Below are 11,962 nucleotides of genomic sequence, written 5' to 3' on the forward strand. Positions count from 1 at the left end.
AATGAAAACATTTTAAAATATTGGAATTTGGGATTATTTCAGATTTCAGAAACAAGCAAAAAAATAACAGTAATAAAACTAGGGGGAATGGCTCAGTAGTAAATAAAGTACTTGAGAGAAAGCATGAAGCCTAGAGTTTAGACTCCAAGAAGCAACGTGAAACTGGATAGGCATGGTGACCTTTCTGTCCTTGGGCAGAAAAGACATGATCCCTGGGGAAGCTGGCTATCTAGACTGCTGAATCCATGAGCTCTGGGTTGAACATGTGACCCTACCTCAAAAGCTAACAGGGAGTATGATTGAAGAAGGCAGCTGGCATCTACTTCTAGCTTCGACACACATGCATCATACCTGTACACACATGTGTACTTATATACACATGTATGTACACCATATACACATACATACAACAATGCTTCTTGAGGACTTACTGTCCTATGTTTATTTAATCCTTAAGGTCAAATAAATGAAATATAAAGTACTATGTTTTTTCCCCTGCTGTAAAGTAACTTTGGAGGGAATAGAATTGAGTGAGTCCCAATACATTTTTGTTCCATACCACCAAGCAGTCCACAAGCAGACAATTTGCCTGCACAGCCCTCATCCTCAGTTATCAAGGTGTTCACTGTACTTTGACTTTTCTAGTGGTCACTCACTGACAGAGACTGGGTACTTCCTCAAACTGAGGTTAGCATTTGAGGCTTCACTTTGAAGTAGGACGGTGATGGTGTCACACTGGGTGGGTGTGACTAACTTGATCATGGTAAGGTCATGCCTCTCCATTGTTTGTGTTGGGGACACTTGATAATCTTCCTTGCACTTACAAGCTGTTCAGTCTCTCATCTCTTCTCACACTGAGGCTTCCAGCAAAGAGGAGAGCACAAGGCTCCCACTAAGGAGCCAAGCCTTGCTTTCCTACTGGAAGGCTGATTCTGTTCCTCCCCACCAGAACCTGATAGCAGATAAATGGTTCAAGGACAAGGTTATGGCTCTTAATGGACTGGAAGATAACTTTGTCAGATGGGGGGTTGATGCAAAACCCGACACGGTGAGTAGAGCATTCCATTTTTCAAACTCTTAGCATCTAGAAGGTGCACTAGACACTTCACAAAATGTGTCACGATAAAGAAAATACCACAAGTAGTAGACTAGAGAGCTGGGTACATGCAAAGAGGAAGAACCTAAAGTTGTTTAAAAGATGGGGTTTCAAGGAAAGTCAAGACAAAGAATAGATATTCAGATAATTGGAAAAGGGTCACTTTAAGAGAAGAATGGGGACATTTACCTCGAAGGAGAGTAGATGATGAACAAGTTATTCATGAGGGCTGAGTCATAATTCATCCCTGCACCTGCCTGCCTGGACCTTCTCCAACATGAGAAGCCTGCAGCCAAGGAGGAAGCCTGCAGGTGGCAGTGGATGCAGCCCCATAGGAGCTGAGCAAGCCTGCAGCTACACCCTCTGTCTGCTAAACACATAGGTGAGCAGGTTTCTGTAGTGCAGTGGTTATTATGTTTGCCCAAGATACGAGTTATATCTAACAGTCAAGGACACAGGACACAGTAGGGGCAGGTGTTCTTGTAATGAGTCTAGACTCTGGCAGTCTTGTAGCCTTCACTGTCACCATTCATAGGTGAGAAGGAAAGGGGGCAGGTGAAGAGTGTGCTTTATTTCATAGCTTGTGTTTAGGAGACCAACTCTAAAGTATCCAGCCCTAAAAAGCAGTGACATGGAAACATCCTCCTATCCTAAATTTTTAACTCCTCCCACCAACTCTTTTAAGCATTTTTAAAATATAGCACCTACTCACATGGAAAACTTAAATAGAACTATAGTATTATAGAAATGATATAGGAAGTTGAAGTTATTTTAAATTCTACTGTTAAAATAACGGTTTAAAGTTTGTAGCAAGAATAAAGAGAGGAAGGGAGGAAGCCAGGGAAAGAAAGAGGAAGAAGGAAGAGAGCAAAAGAGGGAATGAGAGAGGGAGGGGAAGGGAAGGAAGGAGTAAGGAGAGGATAAAGTAAGGGAGGGAGAGAGGAAGGAAGGTGCTCAGACTTGAAACATGAAAGTCTCTCACTTTGCAATTCATTTTGCACATAATGTGCAGTCAAATATCAAACTTGGAATTCTCCACTCATCTTGAAGACTCTTGGTTTATCATTGTATAATTCATCTTTGTCACCACTGTGTCTTGCTTTCTTTTTTTTTAAAATAATTATTTATTTATTATGTATACAATATCCTGTCTGTGTGTATGTCTGCAGGCCAGAAGAGGGCACCAGACTTCATTACAGATAGTTGTGAGCCACCATGTGGTTGCCGGGAATTGAACTCAGGACCTTTGGAAGAGCAAGCAATGCTCTTAACCACTGAGCCATCTCTCCAGCCCCTGTGTCTTGCTTTCTCTGGGACCACATTCTCTCTGCTGAGTTACTGAAACAGTGCTATTAAAACTCTTCTCTTTCTGGATTTGGTTTCTGTCACTGCATTCTCCACAGCCGTGAACTAGATATGAAACAGACAGATCGTGCAACTCCAGACTTAAATCTTTTTGAGCTGCTCCACTGAGATTAGGTCAGATCTGAATTCTGAGGCACAGCAAAGGAGTTTACCCCACAATGAGCCTTCTCAAAGCACTGGTCAATATACACTCTGTCAATTTCCGTATTATTTCAACATCTCTCATTTTCATTCTCCAGCTAAACTCTGCCCTTCCTGAGGTTTCCCAACGGCCTTCTTTCCTGTTGTTATGATAACTTCCACTTAAACATTGTTTGTGTGAAGCTATGTATATACATTGTGTTTTTCCCAAGCAGTTGTCAATTTCCCAAGGCTACAAGGTTTTACTTGCTAACTATTGTGACTCAGCTTGAGCGTGAACCCAGCACATAGCATTTGGTTGATGAATAATTGCTGAATGAGGTTATGCTGCATTTTTTTCCCCTGGTAAATCCTCTACTTACCCATCAAAGGTCATCCCAAGTTTTACCTGTTCTTGGAACTAGTCCGAAATTTCTTCTGTATGCTCTTGTCTTCCTTTTTCTTTTGTCAAATCTTCTTAGATGCCTTCATTCATCTGCTGTCATCCTTTTCTATATTTATTTATTTATTTGTTTATTTTTATTTATTTATCTATCTATCTATTTATTTATTTATTATGTATAAACATTCTTTCTGTGTGTACGTCTGCAGGCCAGAAGAGGGCACCAGACCTCATTAGAGATGGTTGTGAGCCACCATGTGGTTGCCAGGAATTGAACTCAGGACCTTTGAAAGAGCAGGCAATGTCTTAACCACTGAGCCATCTCTCCAGCCCCTCTGCTGTCATTCTTTACCTTGTTACAGACCCAGTTATATTGCTTTTTGGGTTTTGTGATTTTGCTGAGTGCAGTGGCATTTCAATTGTATTTTAATAAATAAAGACTGCCTGAAGATCTGAGAGTTAAACAGTCCCACTGGTCAGCCTTACAGACCATGTCATGGTAACACACACCTTAATACCAGTAGCCATACTAGTTGCCATAGAAACCAGTTGGTGCATGCCATTAATTACGGTGGTGCACGTCTTTAATTCCAGCCCTAGAGAAAATTATAAACTGGCAAGAAACAGCTCTCAACACACAGTCTCATTCTGAGATACCTAGAGACAGGGTCACCATTTTGGTCTGAGGTTGAGGCAAGAGCCAGCGGCTGGCTGATTTGCTATTCGGATCTTCAGGTTGAACCCCAATTTCTGATCTTGAGTTTTTATTAATTGTGCTTCATTTAATTGTTCTTCAGATGAGAATTTTGATTTCTCTGTCCGTTTCTTCAACTAATTTTAAGTTCCACTCAGACAAAATTTTGTGTTTAAGCTCCAAATCCAGGGCCTAGTACAGTGTTTCCTTACTCTATTGGACCAGTAAGTTTCATCAAGTTTCATCTATAACTTTACTGCCAAGGATCATCTATCTTTTCTCCTCGGGGAACCAGAAGACCTCCTAAATCATGCAGGTTATATACGTCTGGTGTTGAAGGAGAAAAACTCGGTTCTTAGAGTTACTGAGTGTTTATTCTGATTACTGTACCTTGGGATCACAGGATCAGGACACCAGTCACAATAGCATGTGGTCACCATAGGCTTGAGGTGGCTGGAGCGTGTGGTTTCTAAGTCAGTTAACAGGTGAGTTAAGTCAGCTACTAACCCAGCAAAGACACATTTCTCTCTCTGTATAGAAGCTAGAAATCTTAGAAGTGCCTTTAAACTGGCTTCTTGATGCTGGGAAGCAGCTTGCCAACCAGAGCAAGCAAGCTTAGATTTTGGCTCTTCGGCAGTAGTTGAAGTAGTTCTTAGAAACCAGAATCTGTTAGAGAAAACCGCTAGGTATGGTGGCTCAGGCTGGTAACTCCCAGATTTGGGAGGCTGTTCTGAGTTTGAAGTTGCCTTGGGATTTATAGTGAATCCCAGGCTAGTCTGTGCTATGGAGAGATCTCTTGCAAACCTCTACCTCTGCCCCAAACAGAGAGATACTGATGTAGAATACAAGACTGGCTAGATTCTAGGGTTTGGCAGAAAACCTCTCCTCCAAATGATGTTCTCTTAACCGTTCCTTTCCTGAATGACCTCCCAGCTCTGAAGACAGGAATCTATGCCTTATTGATTGCAACAGTCTGTATATCATGCAGTGTGATTTTTAAAGCTGCTTCACATTAGGGCTGGCTGTCCAGCTACGAAATTCACGCATGCTATCACAAAAACATGCATCTTGTATTTTTAAAGAAAAATGACTTATTTTTAGTTTGCCCCATGTCCCCTTAGTTCCTTACAATCAGTAACCTTGAATACTGTCAACAAGTTTGGCAGCCAGAACATAGCAGGGAGGAGTCTTTCATGACATAATTCAGGGCAGTTCCTCTAATGCTGAGACAGCAGCTTCTGTCTGTGGTTCTGAGGCCTGGAGTCTGAGCAGATGAGTGGGTAGTGATTAGAATGTTTTCACACCTAGGGATATTCACACCTCCCAGGTCCATTTTCAAGGTAGCAAGTGGTGTGGCGGGCTTAAGGCATGTAGCCAGGAGCAGTTGCTATTTTTAACAACATATATTTCTTTTTCCTATTTTTTATTATTTCCTTTATTTTTGATTTAATATGATTACATCATTTCTCTCATCCCTTTCTTTCTTCCAAACTCTTCCATATATTCCTTCTTGATCTCTTGGAAATCCATGGTCTTTTTTTTCATTAAGTATTCTTATATGATATACACACATATATATCCTAAATATAACCTATGCAGTTTGTATAATATTTTTTGTATGAATGTCTTCAAGACCGACCATTTGGTATCAGATAATCAATTCGTATGTTCTTCCCTGGGGAAGACCATTTCTCCAGCCTTCACCACTCCTTACATGCCTGTACTTCTTTATGAATGGGGGCTTTCTCCCATCTTCTTGCCACTTCTATGGTTGTTTAAGGTGATTTCCAAATTCTGGTAAGTATGAGACTATGCCAGGAAGGACAGAAAAGGAAGTGGTTAAGGTACAGCCTGAAACCTGATGAATATCAAATGCAGATAAGATTATTTTTGAAAAGCACAAAATGGTCAGAATGGAGGATGAGATTCTAGGACTCTCATCAAGAATCACCAGTGCTTCCCAAAGGACAAATGAGAAAGAACAGAGAGATACAGAGGGCTCAGAGTGCCCATGTTGCGTGTCTGTCACTACCAACCTCACACTTGGAAGATCTTTCTGGACCATGTGAGGTCAGGCAAAGTCTCCATTTCTATCACATTATTGGTGTCCTGAATTAGACAATAAGTCCATTTGTTGTGTGATATTTATGTATACTGTGAAGATGTGTCTTCACCAAGGCACCTTCTGATTGGTTTAATAAAGAGCTGAGTGGCCAATAGGATAGAATAGGAGGGAATTCCAGGAACAGAGAGGAACTCAGGATGAATTTAGGCATGCAAAAGAGTCACAAGTCAGACAGAGAGAGTAAATAGGAGGTGCTAGATGGAAAAGAAGTAACACCATGTGGCAGAACATAGATGAATATAAATGGGTTAATTTCAGTTATAAGAACTAATTGAGACAAGCTTAAGCTAAAGGGTAAGCTTTCATAATTAATAACAAGTTTCCATGTTGTTATTTGTGAGCTGGTGGCCCAAAGAAAAATTTGACTACACACACTGCCAATCAAAGGGTCCCTGTTGTCAAAGGAATAAAGAATGAATTCATATGCCTGTGCAGAAGAGGGTCCTAGGCAAGGGGATGGAGACTGCCTAAGGGGAAGAGGCTATCGGAGCTTGAGTGTGGTGTTAGAGTACAGACGGAATGTGAAGAAGTCGCATGCAGGCTGCTGGAGCCCCAGCAGACCGAGAAGGACATACAGGACAACACAGACCTCGTGTGGAGTGTGGAAAACTGGGTGGAATGATGCCTTCTACCTACTGCTCTTCAGGCTTGGAGAGGCAGAACATGAGCAGGGTGGGGAGGATGCTAGCCGGTGAGAGAGGGAGACTGCTGAAGTAGTCAGCCGGCTGCCTGCAGATTGATGATCGGATATGTAAACATATTAAGACTAACAGATGCCAGGTTTCTCAGCGCTGTCTAAGAGAGCTGCAGACACGGAAAGGGAGGATGCCAGAATAGAATGAACTACAAATATTTGTAACCCCCTAGCTTTTCAGTATGGATAGACAACTAGAAAGACCTGTGCATGTGTGTAGTGGTCGGTGTACCGTGTGTGCTTCCTACTTTAGCTTTCATAATTCCCAACACCCTGGGAACAGAGTCAGATCCCAAACACACATAGCTAGACCTCGCACCCTGTTTCCTAAATCTCTTCTCCCCACAGAAAGAAGACAGTTCTCTTCAGAGCAGTAATAGCTAGAAGACTGAGGGAGGGCAAACGTGGAAACATTTCGTGTCATAAAGCAATGGAATCTTCAAATAATAAGGGGATCCTGACAGTAAGCGGGATTTCAAGAAAGGAAATATCCCTGTCCCACTCTCGCAACTCCTTTAAACAAGGCTTGGCACACACTGAAAAGCTGCTGTTCCATGATCACCTTTAAAGTACAAACGTTCAACTGACTCACGCCAGATAAATGTATTAGTCAGTTACGTTCCCATCTTAAGTTTTGAGATGCCCACTTTCAACTTACCTGAAACGGCCAACATAAATAGGCCAGGGCCAACCGTGCCGCATTGGAAACACTCTTTGTAATATTTTGGCATGCCCTTTACATGTGATTGGTTATTATTTACCATTGCAATAATCTATTCAATCACAAAGAAATACATTTAACTGCTCATACCCCATACATCACTATGATAGAGTAGGGGAACACTGGAGTTCTAGGAGACACTAGTCTAGGAGATGAGTGGACATCTTGGTAGAAGGTTACCCCAAAGTCTGAATGTTCGGCAGGGGTTTGCAAATAATTATTTTAGCCTGTACCTGCATCCAACTTTCTGTGGAAATGAGAATCTGGATTATTTAGGTGCCTTAAGCAATTACGTTTACATTTTCCCAAGGTGTGCACTGCAACCCTTAGTCTCAGCATTCAAGAAGAGTGAATATTCATTGGTGATTTTAAAACAAAGTAAAATAGCCTATTTCATAATAGCCTAGTTTACTCCTCTCTTCCTAGTGTGTGAGCAGAGCCAGACAAGTAGGAATGCATTCAGTACTTTTTGACTATTTTTGGGTGCTTAACCAATAGTTGATGGTTTCAATCAGCACATCTTCAGGACTTCAAATGCCTCCCTTTGTTCAACACCCTTGGTTAATCCTTCTGTGAACCTTGAGCTCATAAACCATGGGATAGGGGTCAGGGAAAATGAGGACCAGGAGGAGCATAATGTGCTTGTTTGTCCTCTAGGGGGAGCTATGACTTCACTGAAAAATTTTCCACTCACTATATTTCAAATAAAAATGCACCCTGATCACTCACCTCCCAGTCCTCCCAGGTCTGGTCTGCACCCCAGCCCTTGTGATCTTTCCCCTTCAAAGAAGAAGAAGAAAGAAAGAAAACAATAAAAGAAACAAGTTCAATTTGTATTGCCCATAAACTCAGAGGTGTCGACCAGGGGCCAGTCCCGTGAAGAAAACAGCTGATGGCTTCCTATGGGGGAAGGACTCAGTTTGCATTGAAACTCTTGAGGCTACTGATGGAGGTGCGTGAGCAGGGAGGATGGGAAGGGCGTTGGGCAGAAAGTAAAGCATCTGGCTTTCTGTTTCTTGCTCTGGTTGAGAGATGATATTAGTACAACTCAAAGATACTAAGACTTCGTGAATCTGTAGGGTATTGTTCCTGAAGGCTCTTTGCATGTCTCTTTTCCATATGTAGGTTCGGGTGGCTCAGAGGTGTTCTCAGTGGGGATGGGGATGCAACCTATTTCTCTCTGTCCCCTCTCAGCTCTCACCGAGGTGCTTCTTACTTTGTTATCAGATTACTGTGTCTTGAAATGATGTACAGCTGACATCAGAAAAGGCTCGGATGAACAAGGAGGCTGCCTTTCTTAGGATGATGGGTCCATGGGAAGCAAAAGGAAGGGGGTCTATCCAAAGGAACTGAATCTGTGTCGGGGGAGAAAGAGGTAGTACAAAGCAGAAGAAGAAAGAGTGTACCATTTGCTGGTGCAAGCGACTGTCTAAGAAGACTGAGGAGGCAGCTGGGTACGGTCTGTGTCCGGGAGCCTAAGCATGTATGAGCAACCCTGACAATCATAAAAGGCAGAGAGGAAGTGTGAACTGAAACCACCTAACAGGAAGAGGGGGCCCAAGCAAACCCTCTCACAGGGTCGGTAAAAGGTTTGCTAGACAGGCAGGACCCAAAGAGGGAAGCATCGATCCCATCCTGTATGATACTGCCATGGGTTGCCAGGTCTTCCTTTGCCTGGCACTTTGTCTCCTGGTGGGAGGTGAGTCCTAGCCTTGATCCATACACGTCTGTATTTTCCATGGGACATCCTTTTATAGTTTACTTGAGGATCAAATTCTGCTTCTTCTCCTCACAGGTCCAGTGGACCCTAGAATTACCCAGAAACCAAAACATCTGGTGGCAGTCACAGGGAATGAAAGGATCCTGGAATGTCATCAGTATCTAGGTCACAACGCGATGTACTGGTATAGACAAAGCGCTAAGAGGTCCCTAGAGCTCATGTTTTCCTATAACTATCAAAATCTCGTTGAAAACCAGACTATCCAAAGTCGCTTCAAGCCTCACAATCCAGAGAAATCCTCCTTAGACCTTCAGATCTCCGCCCTGGAACCTGGCGACTCGGCCACATATTTCTGCGCCAGCAGCCAAGACACAGCCCTGCAGAGCTAATGCCCTCCTGTACACAAACCTCCTCAGTCTATCCAGGAAACTGTTGGCTGTACCAGGTCCGCCCGAGCCCCAAGACTCCATCAGTAGTCCACAGGACTCAAGCAGAAACCTCAGACCACAACACCTGCCAATCAGATATCTCAGTGCCAAATCCAACGTTGGCACAGCAGCGGTCTGACTTGAGTAAGACGGGGTCTACAGTTAAATAAGGGACTGACGAACTCAATTTTAAGTTGCTTCAAGGGTTTGTAGTCCTGAGCAATCTTTTATCAACCACTTAACTATTCTTAGCAATCCTCTTCCCATCTGTACACCCATATGACTTCTCTTTGTAAGAAGAGCCCGTCCCTCAGTCCTCATTCGGGCTCCAAGTTTGCTAACGCATTCTCCTTGGCACCCCGTCTCCTCCCATGTCCTCTCTGAGTTCCCACATCCCAGGAAAATCACTCCTTATTTGATCTGTACCGCTATTGGATTTACTCTCCTTGCTTATGGTCAGGTTCTCAACTCTCACTTTTCCTCCCATTGGGGCTTTTTACAGTTTCATGCTTGACTTTTCCCTTGCGTCTCTTTAATCTTCATGCTCAATCCTTGTCCTCTGTCTTGTTAGTTGTAGAGTCTGAAGCCTCTGAATTGTTGCTCACCACCGTAACAAACAAGAAAATCTCCTGACATTTCTGAGGAAGCTTTAATTCTTGGAATTTCATTTGCTGAACCCCAATTTCCCACTAATTGCTCCAGGTAATGCCCTCTATCTTGTGTACAACATCAGATCTCAGACAAAGCAGACTCCTGAATCCTTCGTGTCTGGTACATGAACGGTACTGTTTGCTCCTTTCTCCCATAGAGGGCGCTCTATTACCACTCACTCACCAGTCACTGTCAGACCTTGCCTAGGCCATAGGAGCTTAGTATGTCCTGCCTCTGCTTCTGTTGCCCAGTTGCTCAAGCTAAGAGAAGCTACATTCCTGTTGTGACCCAACTATGGATAATTGGCTTCTATGCTGGATACTGTTTAGTCTCCTGAAAACAGGTGGATTCTTAAGAATCCTAGACAGTTTTCATTTCATACTGAAACAGTTTTAAACCATTTTTTAACCTTCTTTCTCTTTCCACAGGGCACACAGGACCCAACGTCTTGCAGTTCCCAAGTCATCAAGTGATACGTGAGGGGCAGATGGTGATCCTCAGTTGTGACCCTGTCTCTAATCACCAGTCCTTCTATTGGTATAAACTGATCTTGGGACAAAACATAGAGTTTCTGGTTTCTTTCTACAGTGGTAAACCTATGGAAAAGTCTAAGCTATTCGAGGAGGATCGATTTTCAGTCGAAAGGCAAAAGGGTTCATATTTCACTCTGAAGATACAGCCCACAACGCTGGAGGACTCAGCCGTGTACTTCTGTGCCAGCAGCTTAGCCACAGCCTTGCAAAAACACCTTCTTCCTGTACACAAACCCGCATGTGTCTGTCTCTCTCCTTGCTTCCCCCAGGGAAGCAAGTCTGTTTATGTTTTTAATTGCAGTTATTTTAAACACACACACACACACACACACACACACACACACACACACACGTCTGAAATTAAATAATCAAGCTAGTCTGTCTCATATAGGGATGGTTAGAGGACATGGGGTACACAGATTTTCTACAGACATCTCTCTGTGTCTGATGGAGAAATAAACGAGAAAATCAATCTCTTAGCAATAACTGAGTGACTCATACCTTCATTTCCCCTCCATTTTAATTGCGTTGGAATGTTTTGTTTGTTTTATTAGTAGTAATTGGTAAAGTATTTTAACCCATAAGGTAGAAGTAGGGTCACTGCTCCCCTCATAGTCACACCTAGTGACTTAGGGACCACATTTATAGCTCCTGTCCTGTATTAATCATATCAGTCAGATAAGAAATTCTGGTTTATGAGATAGAGGAGTGTTGGGATCCAGCCTCGACAGAGTTCACATGTTCCAGGGTAGGGCCTGTGGATTATAAAAATTAGGTAGGAAGAACAGATATGGAAGAAATACAGAGACATACGATAGAACCAGGAGGGCAATCCAGTGAATACTGAATATGGCCATGCTTATTTTCCATGTGTTTATATACCCCAATCCAAAAAGGGGGAAAGAAAGCAAAGATTGCTTTAACATGACACAGAGAGCAAGCAGAGCATTTACTTGCTTCAATGCCTGAAACATCATGCTGCTATATCTTAAGTTAAGCATTCTGTTGTTTATGTGGGTTATACAGTGACCACACCTTAGACCAAGTATGCTGTAGGCAGCCACTCCCTGGGTCAAACCTCCTGTCATATTCTTGAAGGAGCAGAAATAGGCTTGAATTTTCTGACCTTTGTTCAGGATGGAATGGATCCACCTCTGTGGGCCATCTGAATACCCCAAAACAACCAAGTAACCATACCGTGGGTCGAGATATTGTCTTTGTAAGTAAACTTTAAGTCAGACCTCTTGTTAACAACCTTGAAAGATCAAAATAGGCTTAAATTCTCTGACTTCAGTCAAGGTGGAGTGGACCCACTTCTGTGGGTCCCCACATATTTGGTCAATGTGGAGCAAAGCCGCTTCTGTGGGCACCCACAGAAGAGGAAGAAATTGTGTCTTCAAACATAAGACATA

At 42.8% G+C, this 11,962-nt stretch overlaps 1 long non-coding RNA gene across 1 annotated transcript; it reads left to right on the plus strand.

Moving 5' to 3' along the window:
• Window positions 1-7,975: 7,975 nt before the first annotated feature.
• On the plus strand, window positions 7,976-10,794 carry LOC146889610 (uncharacterized). Its single transcript, XR_015736620.1, has 5 exons — window positions 7,976-8,170; window positions 8,446-8,917; window positions 9,014-9,510; window positions 9,938-10,068; window positions 10,446-10,794. It is a non-coding gene; the product is annotated as an uncharacterized LOC146889610 (long non-coding RNA).
• Window positions 10,795-11,962: the final 1,168 nt, after the last annotated feature.

The sequence above is a fragment of the Myodes glareolus genome, chromosome 25, assembly GCF_982192425.1.
Source record: "Myodes glareolus chromosome 25, mMyoGla1.1, whole genome shotgun sequence".
Classification (NCBI taxonomy): Eukaryota; Metazoa; Chordata; class Mammalia; order Rodentia; family Cricetidae; genus Myodes; species Myodes glareolus.